Here is a 10,620-nt window from a genome sequence, read left to right on the forward strand (position 1 = left end):
AACAACCGACTGAGGGGGAAGGAAGGGAGGTGGAGAAATCAATAGGGGAGGGGTCCCATAGCAACAGGAGCCTGCAACCTGGGATGCCAGCATCACCACACAGCGCAGCATGAACAACCCTTCCTCCTAGGATCTCTGCTCTGTCCCACCTTGGGCACCCCCAACCCCGAGGGAATGGACCGTGAGAAGCTGGATTCCCAGGCTGGGGCCAGCAACTGTGCTGGGGGAGGGGCCTGGGGTCAGAACATGCACAGGGAGTGACAGCCAAGGGCACTGTCTCCCCAAAGGAGGGACTTGGGGGGAGGGAGGGGGAGAGTGGATACCAGAGGCTGGCGTTGGCTCCTCTTCCAGCATCAGGCGAGAGACAGGACAGTCAGAGCCTCCTGGGCAAAGTACTTGACGTCCACGTCCCGGTCCTGGGTCAGCTTCTCCAGGATGGGCTTGACCTCTGTCTGCAGAGTGCTGTTGTCCAGGATGGACCCAATCTTCTGTAGGGACTTGGCCACGTTGAAGCGAACATTGGCGATGGGGTCCTCAGCCATATACAGCACTGTGGGCAGCATGTGCTTGGTGGTGATCTCCTGCCCACAGACCTCAGACAGCACATTGATGCAGAAGAGCGTAGTCATGCGGTGCAGGTAGTTGGGTTCCTCAGACAGGGTCAGGACCCTGGGGATGGTAGTGGCAAGGGCCCACTCCTTCCCAAACAGCTCCACCAGCTTCTTCAGGTTGTTGGTGGCCGCCTCGCGGATGGCATAGACATGATCCACAAGCCAGGACATGCACAAGGAGTGGAGCTGCGCATCAAAGAACTCCAGCCCAAACTGTCCAGCCAGCAGAGGCATGTACTCAACGATGGCCAGACGCACCCGCCACTTGGCATCCTCTGCAAGCTCCATGATGGTGGGGAGCAGGAACTTGGACAGCTGCTGGATGCCGATCACCTCTTTCATGCAATCGAGGTTGTAGATGATGTTCAGCCGCACATCCGGGCACTCATCCCTCAGCAGAGCCAGGAAAAGGGGCATGAGGTGCTCGATGGTGTTATCTTTGCCCAGGATGGGGCAGAGGCCCATGATGACGGAGGCCAGGGCTGACCTGACATGCTGGTTGATGTCTGAGACCAGCTCCTTGCTGCAGGGCAAGATCTCGGTCAGGATCACATTCTCCCGATAGTCAGTGGAGAGATTTTCACAAAATTCTTTGAGGTTGTGGGAGGCAGCGGCCCTCACCTCGGCCTCACAGTCTTTCATCAGGTTCTGGAAGGCAGGGACCAGGCCCGTCTTGGTGATCTCAGGCCCCACTACTGTCTGGAGATCTGTGAACTTGCTGGCCACCATGTAACGGACGCGCCAGGATGTGTCCTCGGCAGCCTGGCACAGGGTGATCATCACCAGGGCTTCCAGGGCCTCCTGGGGCAGGAGCTGGGCGATGTTCACGCACACTTCCACCATTAGCAGCCGCACCGAATCCTGCTCGTCAGAGGCCAGGTTGGAGAATATGGGGATGATCTCGCTCTTGATGTCGTCTATCTCAAGCACCTTGGCGAAATCCCCCAGGTTGGAGGCTGCTGCACATCGCACCAAGAGGTTGTCATCTGAGCACAGATCCCGGAAGCACTGTAGAAGTTCCGCCTTGATGGCGATGGACACGCTAGGGTAGCAGACGGAGAAAAGGCTACAGGCTGAGATGCGAGAGTTGACTAAGTCGCCGCCCACCAGCCGCTTCACGAGTGGCACAAAGTGGTCCTCGAGATGGGAGGGTGAGTGCTCATGCGAGATGGCCCTCAGGGACTCCACCGCCTTCTCCCGCACTATGGCCTCCTCCACCACGGCCAGCAACTCTAGGGGTGGCAGCAGGCAGTGAACATACTCGGGACCTCCGACCAGAGGGGTGAAGGTGCCCAGCTGCTCCGCCAGGGCCAACAGGACCTCGTCCTCATCGTACAGGATGTCTATAATGAGGGGCAGAAGCTCACTGCGGGTCTTTTCGACTCCAAGGGCCAACGCGATGGTGGACAGCTTATTGATGCTGCTGACGCGATGCTGAATATCCTCATTCTGGAGCTCGTCTATGAGGATCGACATGGGGTCGAGCGAGTTATCGCCGTCAGCCTCCGCCATCTTTGTTCCTCTCAGACTGCAGCCAGCGCTTTGCGTAAACAGGGATAGGGAATGGCTGCAATGGGCGGAGTCAAGAAAGGCGTAGGGATACCTGAGCCACTTTACAGGGACTCCTCCACAGTCATTGGCCACGCTACGCCGTCCTGAGCCTGCGTTTCATTTCATTTGTCCGAACAAATGAAGTCCCACCTACCACCCATTTGCTATTGGCTGAAGAGACTACATTAACTGCAGGAGCCTGAGGTGGGGTTGGGCGGAGTGCATGATGGGATGGGGGACGACACAGTGGAGAGTTGGGGGTGGGGGAGGCACAGAGGTTGTTGGGGGAGTGGAATGGGTTTTCACGGATCCTCTGTGGTAAAGAGTCCACCTGCGTCATAGGAGACCATGGCTTGATCTCTAGGTCGGGATGATCTCCTGGAGAAGGGAATGGCTACCCACTCCAGTATTCTTGCCTAGAGAATTCCATGGACAGAGCCTGGCCTCTGAGGTGTTAGGTACAGTCCACGCGGTGGCAGAATCGTACGCGATTTAGTGATTAATGCACACACGCGTAGGAGAGGAGGATTCTATTTTCATTATTAATTAGAAAACTTGATGTGCAAATCATCTGCATATCTGCTTCTTATCAAGAAGAAAGACTGAAATTTAAAATGAACTATTAATTTTAGAAGAGTTTCTGATTTCAGAAAAATTATGAAAGTACAAAAGGGTTCTCAAAATCCCACACCAATTTCCCTTTTTGTAACATCTTATCTTGGTGTGGTACTTTGTTCACAATGGGCGAACCAGGATTCATATATTAGTGTTAACTGAAGTCCATTCATTATTCAGATTCGTTTGCTTTTCTTTACCTGGTACCCTTTTTCTGTTCTAGATCCCACCCAGGTTTATCACATGACATTTTGTTGTCAGGTCTCTAGACTATGATAGGTTCTCAAACTTTTCTTGTTTTTCATGACTTTTGACAGTTTTGAGGAATACTATTCAGGTGTTTTGTAGAATGTCCCTTACTTGGGATGTGTTTGACGTTTATCTTAGGGATAGACTGAGGTTGTGTATCCTTGGGAAGAAGACCACAGAAGTAAAATGCCATTTTTGTTTTCTCATTGTAAAGTTGCCCTTTCTACCCCTTTCTATACTGTGGTCTTTGGAAGAAAGTGACTCCACACTTACGGTGTAGGGAGGAAAGACTGAATTTTAACTGTAATAGAAAAAATCATCATCATTGGCAAACATTCTAATCGGAAAGTGATTAATATCATAAGTGCATTTGGCAGGCTCCTTTAACTGGTAAACTTAGAGATGTGTATTTTGTGGCTAACATATTAGTAGGCAAAGTAGGCGGCCCTATTTCTAAGAACCAGACCCTTTTTTAGAGGAATTTCTTTGTCTTGGGAGATGGCCAGAATTACAGGCGCTGAAATTTTAATTTACCACTGCTACCAGTGGTGGGTTACAGTCCATAGGGTTGTACAGAGTCAGACATGACTGAAGCACACAAGCTCCCACCACTTCTCAGAGATATTTCAGGTCTTAATGCACTCTTGTGTCACATGTGAGCAAACATCCAAATCACCTCGTTGTTGTTTACTCACCTAGTCATTTCCAAGACTTTTGTGACCTTATGGACTGTAGCCCACCAGGCGTCTTCTGTCCATGAGATTTCATAGGCAAGAATACTGGAGTGGGTTGCCATTTCTTTCTCCAGGGGTTCTTCCCAACCAAGGTCTCTCAAATTTCAGGGAGATTCATTACTGTCTGAGCCATCAGGGAAGCCCAAGAAAACTGCAGTGGATAGCCTGTCCCTTCTCCAGGGGAATCTTCGAGACCCAGGAATCAAACTGGGGTCTCCTGCATTTCAGGTGGATTCTTTACTAGCTGAGCTACCATTACCAGTTGTAGAGCCAGATCTCCTAAATCAGTCTGATAATCTTTCTAACTGGAGTATAACTTTTAAAATGTGCTCATTTGCTTAGCTACTCAGAAACTTTACCAGAACTCTAAAGTTATGCCACTCTCCATAAAGACCTGAACTTACTTAGTAATGTCTTTTTGTGGATAAGAGGAAGCAACTGGTTTAATTTGATGGATCTTGTTCTGTCTGTTGTGGCCTAAACCACCTAAGCCGGTCCTTTTTCTTCTACTTTTTACCAGTTATGCCATGCTAAAAATCTGCAATTTATACCTAGAGTGGTATTTCCCTGCCTTAAATCAGCTTCATAACATAATTTTCCAACACACTTCTTACATGGGTCTTTTTTTTTTCTAAAAAAAAATTAATTTGGGGGAATTCCCTAGCAGTCCAGTGGATAAGACTTTGAGCTTTCATTGCCAAGGGTGCCAGTTCCATCCCTGGTCCAGGAACTAAGTTCCCTCAAGCTCCATGGTGCAGGAGAAAACAAAATTAAGTAATTAATTTGGAGCCAAGCACTGCAGAAAAGACTTCTATTTTTGATTCTTATTTAATGGACTATATAGAATTCCCTATTCACATTTTACTTTGCCAAATGTTTGTGAAATTCTTGGGTGTTTGGTTCCCTTTTATAGCTGCTTCCACAAAGTATCAAAAAGAGCTGGAGAATGACTTTCCACTGCAGTCTAAGGTTAGCTGGAACAAAGTGGTCCCAGTTCTTTCCCAGAGTTCTCCAGATAATTAGAGGGAAGCTGAATGCCTCATGTTTAATAGAATTATTTAGCTTCGTTAAATAAAAGGGTCCAAGATAAGGAAATTGAATCTGCAGATTCAAGATACAGTTAATTGAGGCTTACAATATTACTCACTTAAGCAGATGTGGAAAAACAGGCAATAACTCATTCAAATAGAAAAAAGGTGAATATTCATGTCCAGCTAAAGAGAAGCAAGGGAGAAAATATGAAAATATTTTGTGACAATCTTTTCACATAATATTTTTAGAACAATGATGCAAATTAGGAAGTTTGGAAGGTATTAAAACAGTAAGAATCCTTGTGATTTGTAGAAAGAGCTACCATTTTTTTTTTTGGCGGAAACATGTATTTTCCCATGAATCTATTTTCATTTTTTAAAAATTTTCTAGACCTTTATTTCTCTGGCAAAGGGGGTAAAAGGCATTAAATAAAAATGGCACAACTGACACAAACAACTGACTGAGGGGGAAGGAAGGGAGGTGGAGAAATCAATAGGGGAGGGGTCCTCATAGCAACAGGAGCCTGCAACCTGGGATGCCAGCATCACCACACAGCGCAGCATGAACAACCCTTCCTCCTAGGATCTCTGCCCTGTCCCAGCTTGGGCACCCCCAACCCCGAGGGAGTGGACGGTGAGAAGTTGGATTCCCAGGCTGGGGCCAGCAACTGTGCTGGGGGAGGGGCCTGGGGTCAGAACATGCACAGGGAGTGACAGCCAAGGGCACTGTCTCCCCAAAGGAGGGACTTGGGGGGAGGGAGGGGGAGAGTGGATACCAGAGGCTGGCGTTGGCTCCTCTTCCAGCATCAGGCGAGAGACAGGACAGTCAGAGCCTCCTGGGCAAAGTACTTGACGTCCACGTCCCGGTCCTGGGTCAGCTTCTCCAGGATGGGCTTGACCTCTGTCTGCAGAGTGCTGTTGTCCAGGATGGACCCAATCTTCTGTAGGGACTTGGCCACGTTGAAGCGAACATTGGCGATGGGGTCCTCAGCCATATACAGCACTGTGGGCAGCATGTGCTTGGTGGTGATCTCCTGCCCACAGACCTCAGACAGCACATTGATGCAGAAGAGCGTAGTCATGCGGTGCAGGTAGTTGGGTTCCTCAGACAGGGTCAGGACCCTGGGGATGGTAGTGGCAAGGGCCCACTCCTTCCCAAACAGCTCCACCAGCTTCTTCAGGTTGTTGGTGGCCGCCTCGCGGATGGCATAGACATGATCCACAAGCCAGGACATGCACAAGGAGTGGAGCTGCGCATCAAAGAACTCCAGCCCAAACTGTCCAGCCAGCAGAGGCATGTACTCAACGATGGCCAGACGCACCCGCCACTTGGCATCCTCTGCAAGCTCCATGATGGTGGGGAGCAGGAACTTGGACAGCTGCTGGATGCCGATCACCTCTTTCATGCAATCGAGGTTGTAGATGATGTTCAGCCGCACATCCGGGCACTCATCCCTCAGCAGAGCCAGGAAAAGGGGCATGAGGTGCTCGATGGTGTTATCTTTGCCCAGGATGGGGCAGAGGCCCATGATGACGGAGGCCAGGGCTGACCTGACATGCTGGTTGATGTCTGAGACCAGCTCCTTGCTGCAGGGCAAGATCTCGGTCAGGATCACATTCTCCCGATAGTCAGTGGAGAGATTTTCACAAAATTCTTTGAGGTTGTGGGAGGCAGCGGCCCTCACCTCGGCCTCACAGTCTTTCATCAGGTTCTGGAAGGCAGGGACCAGGCCCGTCTTGGTGATCTCAGGCCCCACTGCTGTCTGGAGCTCTGTGAACTTGCTGGCCACCATGTAACGGACGCGCCAGGATGTGTCCTCGGCAGCCTGGCACAGGGTGATCATCACCAGGGCTTCCAGGGCCTCCTGGGGCAGGAGCTGGGCGATGTTCACGCACACTTCCACCATTAGCAGCCGCACCGAATCCTGCTTGTCAGAGGCCAGGTTGGAGAATATGGGGATGATCTCGCTCTTGATGTCGTCTATCTCAAGCACCTTGGCGAAATCCCCCAGGTTGGAGGCTGCTGCACATCGCACCAAGAGGTTGTCATCTGAGCACAGATCCCGGAAGCACTGTAGAAGTTCCGCCTTGATGGCGATGGACACGCTAGGGTAGCAGACGGAGAAAAGGCTACAGGCTGAGATGCGAGAGTTGACTAAGTCGCCGTCCACCAGCCGCTTCACGAGTGGCACAAAGTGGTCCTCGAGATGGGAGGGTGAGTGCTCATGCGAGATGGCCCTCAGGGACTCTACCGCCTTCTCCCGCACTATGGCCTCCTCCACCACGGCCAGCAACTCTAGGGGTGGCAGCAGGCAGTGAACATACTCGGGACCTCCGACCAGAGGGGTGAAGGTGCCCAGCTGCTCCGCCAGGGCCAACAGGACCTCGTCCTCATCGTACAGGATGTCTATAATGAGGGGCAGAAGCTCACTGCGGGTCTTTTCGACTCCAAGGGCCAACGAGATGGTGGACAGCTTATTGATGCTATTGACGCGAAGCTGAATATCCTCGTTCTGGAGCTCGTCTATGAGGATTGACATGGGGTTGAGCGAGTCATCGCCGTCAGCCTCTGCCATCTCCGTTCCTCTCAGACTGCAGCCAGCTCTTTGCGAAAACAGGGATAGGGAATGGGTGGAATGGGAGGAGTAAAGAAAGGCATGAAGATGCCTGAGTCACTTTACAGGGGCAACCCCACAGTCATTGGCCATGCTACCCCTAATTGAGCCAGTGTTTCTTTATTTCATTTTAACAAGCGAAGTCCCACCTACCACCCATTTGCCATTGGGTGAAGGGACCAGATTAACTTTGCAGGAGCGTGTGGTTGGTTTGCAAGGTGTGCAGGACCGGAGGGGACAGCATCCAGTGGATGGTTGTGGGTAGGGAACACGTGGAAGTTGTGGGGGGAGTGAGGTGGGGCTTCCCTGGAGCCTCTGATGGCAAAGAGTCTGCGTGCAGTGCAGGAGACCCTGGTTTGATCTCTAGGTCGTGATTATCCCCTGGAGAAGGGAATGGCTACCCACTCCAGTATTCTTGCCTGGAGAATCCCATGGACAGAGGAACCTGGCGGGTTACAGTCCATGGGGTGGCAAAGAGTTGGACAGGGCTTAGTGACTAATGCACATATGCATAGGAGAGGAGGATTCTATTTTCATTATTAATTAGAAACCTTGACGTGCAAATCATCTGCATATCTGCTTCTTATCAAGAAGAAAGACTGAAATTTAAAATGAACTTTTAATTTTAGAAGAGTTTCTGATTTCAGAAAAATGAAAGTGCAAAAGGGTTCTCAAATACCACACCAATTTCCCTTTTTGTAACATCTTATCTTGGTGTGGTACTTTGTTCACAATGGGCGAACCAGGATTCATATATTAGTGTTAACTGAAGTCCATTCATTATTCAGATTCGTTTGCTCTTCTTTACCTGGTACCCTTTTTCTGTTCTAGATCCCACCCAGGTTTATCACATGACATTTTGTTGTCAGGTCTCCTCTAGACTATGATAGGTTCTCAAACTTTTCTTGTTTTTCATGACTTTTGACAGTTTTGAGGAATACTATTCAGGTGTTTTGTAGAATGTCCCTTACTTGGGATGTGTTTGACGTTTATCTTAGGGATAGACTGAGGTTGTGTATCCTTGGGAAGAAGACCACAGAAGTAAAATGCCATTTTTGTTTTCTCATTGTAAAGTTGCCCTTTCTACCCCTTTCTATACTGTGGTCTTTGGAAGAAAGTGACTCCACACTTACGGTGTAGGGAGGAAAGACTGAATTTTAACTGTAATAGAAAAAATCATCATCATTGGCAAACATTCTAATCGGAAAGTGATTAATATCATAAGCGCATTTGGCAGGCTCCTTTGACCGGTAAACTTAGAGATGTGTATTTTGTGGCTAACATATTAGTAGGCAAAATGGGAGGCCCTATTTCTTAGAACTAGACTCTTCTTTGGGGGAATTTCTTTGTCTTGGGAGATGGCCAGAATTACAGGCGCTGAAATTTTAATTTACCACTGCTACCAGTGGTGGGTTACAGTCCATAGGGTTGTACAGAGTCAGACATGACTGAAGCACACAAGCTCCCACCACTTCTCAGAGATATTTCAGGTCTTAATGCACTCTTGTGTCACATGTGAGCAAACATCCAAATCACCTCGTTGTTGTTTACTCACCTAGTCATTTCCAAGACTTTTGTGACCCCATGAACTGTAGCCCGCCAGGCGTCTTCTGTCCATGGGATTTCATAGGCAAGAATACTGGAATGGATTGCCATTTCCTTCTCCAGGGTATCTTCCTCCCCCAGGACTTGTTAGAATGCAAATCCTACAGCCCCACTGGAGATAACTGAATCAGAAACATTGCAGGTGGAGCTCTGAAATCAGAGTTTTAACAAACCCTCGAGGTGATTTGGAATTCCCTAGGGGTCAGAGAAGGCAATGGCACCCCACACCAGTACTTTTGCCTGGAAAATCCCATGGACGGAGGAGCCTGGTAGTCTGTAGTCCATGAGGTCGCTAAGAGTCGGACATGACTGAGCGACTTCACTTTCCCTTTTTACTTTCATGCATTGGAGAAGGAAATGGCAACCCACTCCAGTGTTCTTGCCTGGAGAATCCCAGGGACGGGGGAGCCTGGTGGGCTGCCATCTCTGGGGTCGTACAGAGTTGGACACGACTGAAGCGACTTAGCAGCAGCAGGGGTCAGTGGCAAAGAATCCACCTACCAATGTAGGAGGTGCACAATTGCTCTCATTTCACACACTACGTAAGTAATACTCAAAATTCTCCAAGCTAGGCTTCAACAGGACATGAACAAGAGCTTCCAGATGTCCAAGCTGGATTTAGAAAAGGCAGAGGAAGCAGATATCAAATTTCCAATATATTGGGTTATAGAAAAGCAAAAGATTTTTGGATCGCAGCCATTCTGACTGGTGTGAAGTGGTACCTCATTGTGGTTTTGATTTGCATTTCTCTAATAATGAGTGATGTTGAGCATCTTTTCATGTGTTTGTTAGCCATCCGTATGTCTTCTTTGGAGAAATGTCTATTTAGTTCTTTGGCCCATTTTTTGATTGGGTCGTTTATTTTTCTGGAGTTGAGCTGCATAAGTTGCTTGTATATTTTTGAGATTAGTTGTTTGTCAGTTGCTTCATTTGCTATTATTTTCTCCCATTCAGATGGCTGTCTTTTCACCTTGCTTATATTTTCCTTTGTTGTGCAGAAGCTTTTAATTTTAATTAGATCCCATTTGTTTATTTTTGCTTTTATTTCCAGCATTCTGGGAGGTGGATCATAGAGGATCCTGCTGTGATTTATGTCTGAGAGTGTTTTGCCTATGTTCTCCTCTAGGAGTTTTATAGTTTCTGATCTTACATTTAGATCTTTAATCCATTTTGAGTTTATTTTTGTGTGCGGTGTTAGAAAGTGATCTAGTTTCATTCTTTTACAAGTGGTTGACCAGTTTTCCCAGCACCACTTGTTAAAGAGATTGTCTTTACTCCATTGTATATTCTTGCCTCCTTTGTCAAAGATAAGGTGTCCATATGTGTGTGGATTTATCTCTGGGCTTTCTATTTTGTTCCATTGATCTATATGTCTGTCTTTGTGCCAGTACCATACTGTCTTGATGACTGTGGCTTTGTAGTAGAGCCTGAAGTCAGGCAAGTTGATTCCTCCAGTTCCATTCTTCTTTCTCAAGATTGCTTTGGCTATTCGAGGTTTTTTGTATTTCCATACAAAGCTTGAAATTGGGAACCCTCCTACACTGTTGGTGGGAATGCAAACTAGTACAGCCACTATGGAGAACAGTGTGGAGATTCCTTAAAAAATTGC

General features: G+C 48.3%; 2 pseudogenes; both read right to left on the reverse strand.

The window, feature by feature from the left end:
• Positions 1-327: 327 nt before the first annotated feature.
• LOC138929875 (serine/threonine-protein phosphatase 2A 65 kDa regulatory subunit A alpha isoform pseudogene) lies at positions 328-2,123 on the reverse strand (annotated as a pseudogene).
• A 3,447-nt stretch (positions 2,124-5,570) lies between these two features.
• LOC138929876 (serine/threonine-protein phosphatase 2A 65 kDa regulatory subunit A alpha isoform pseudogene) lies at positions 5,571-7,367 on the reverse strand (annotated as a pseudogene).
• Between the last annotated feature and the right edge of the window lie 3,253 nt (positions 7,368-10,620).

The sequence above is a fragment of the Ovis canadensis genome, chromosome X (genome assembly GCF_042477335.2).
Source record: "Ovis canadensis isolate MfBH-ARS-UI-01 breed Bighorn chromosome X, ARS-UI_OviCan_v2, whole genome shotgun sequence".
NCBI lineage: Eukaryota > Metazoa > Chordata > Mammalia > Artiodactyla > Bovidae > Ovis > Ovis canadensis.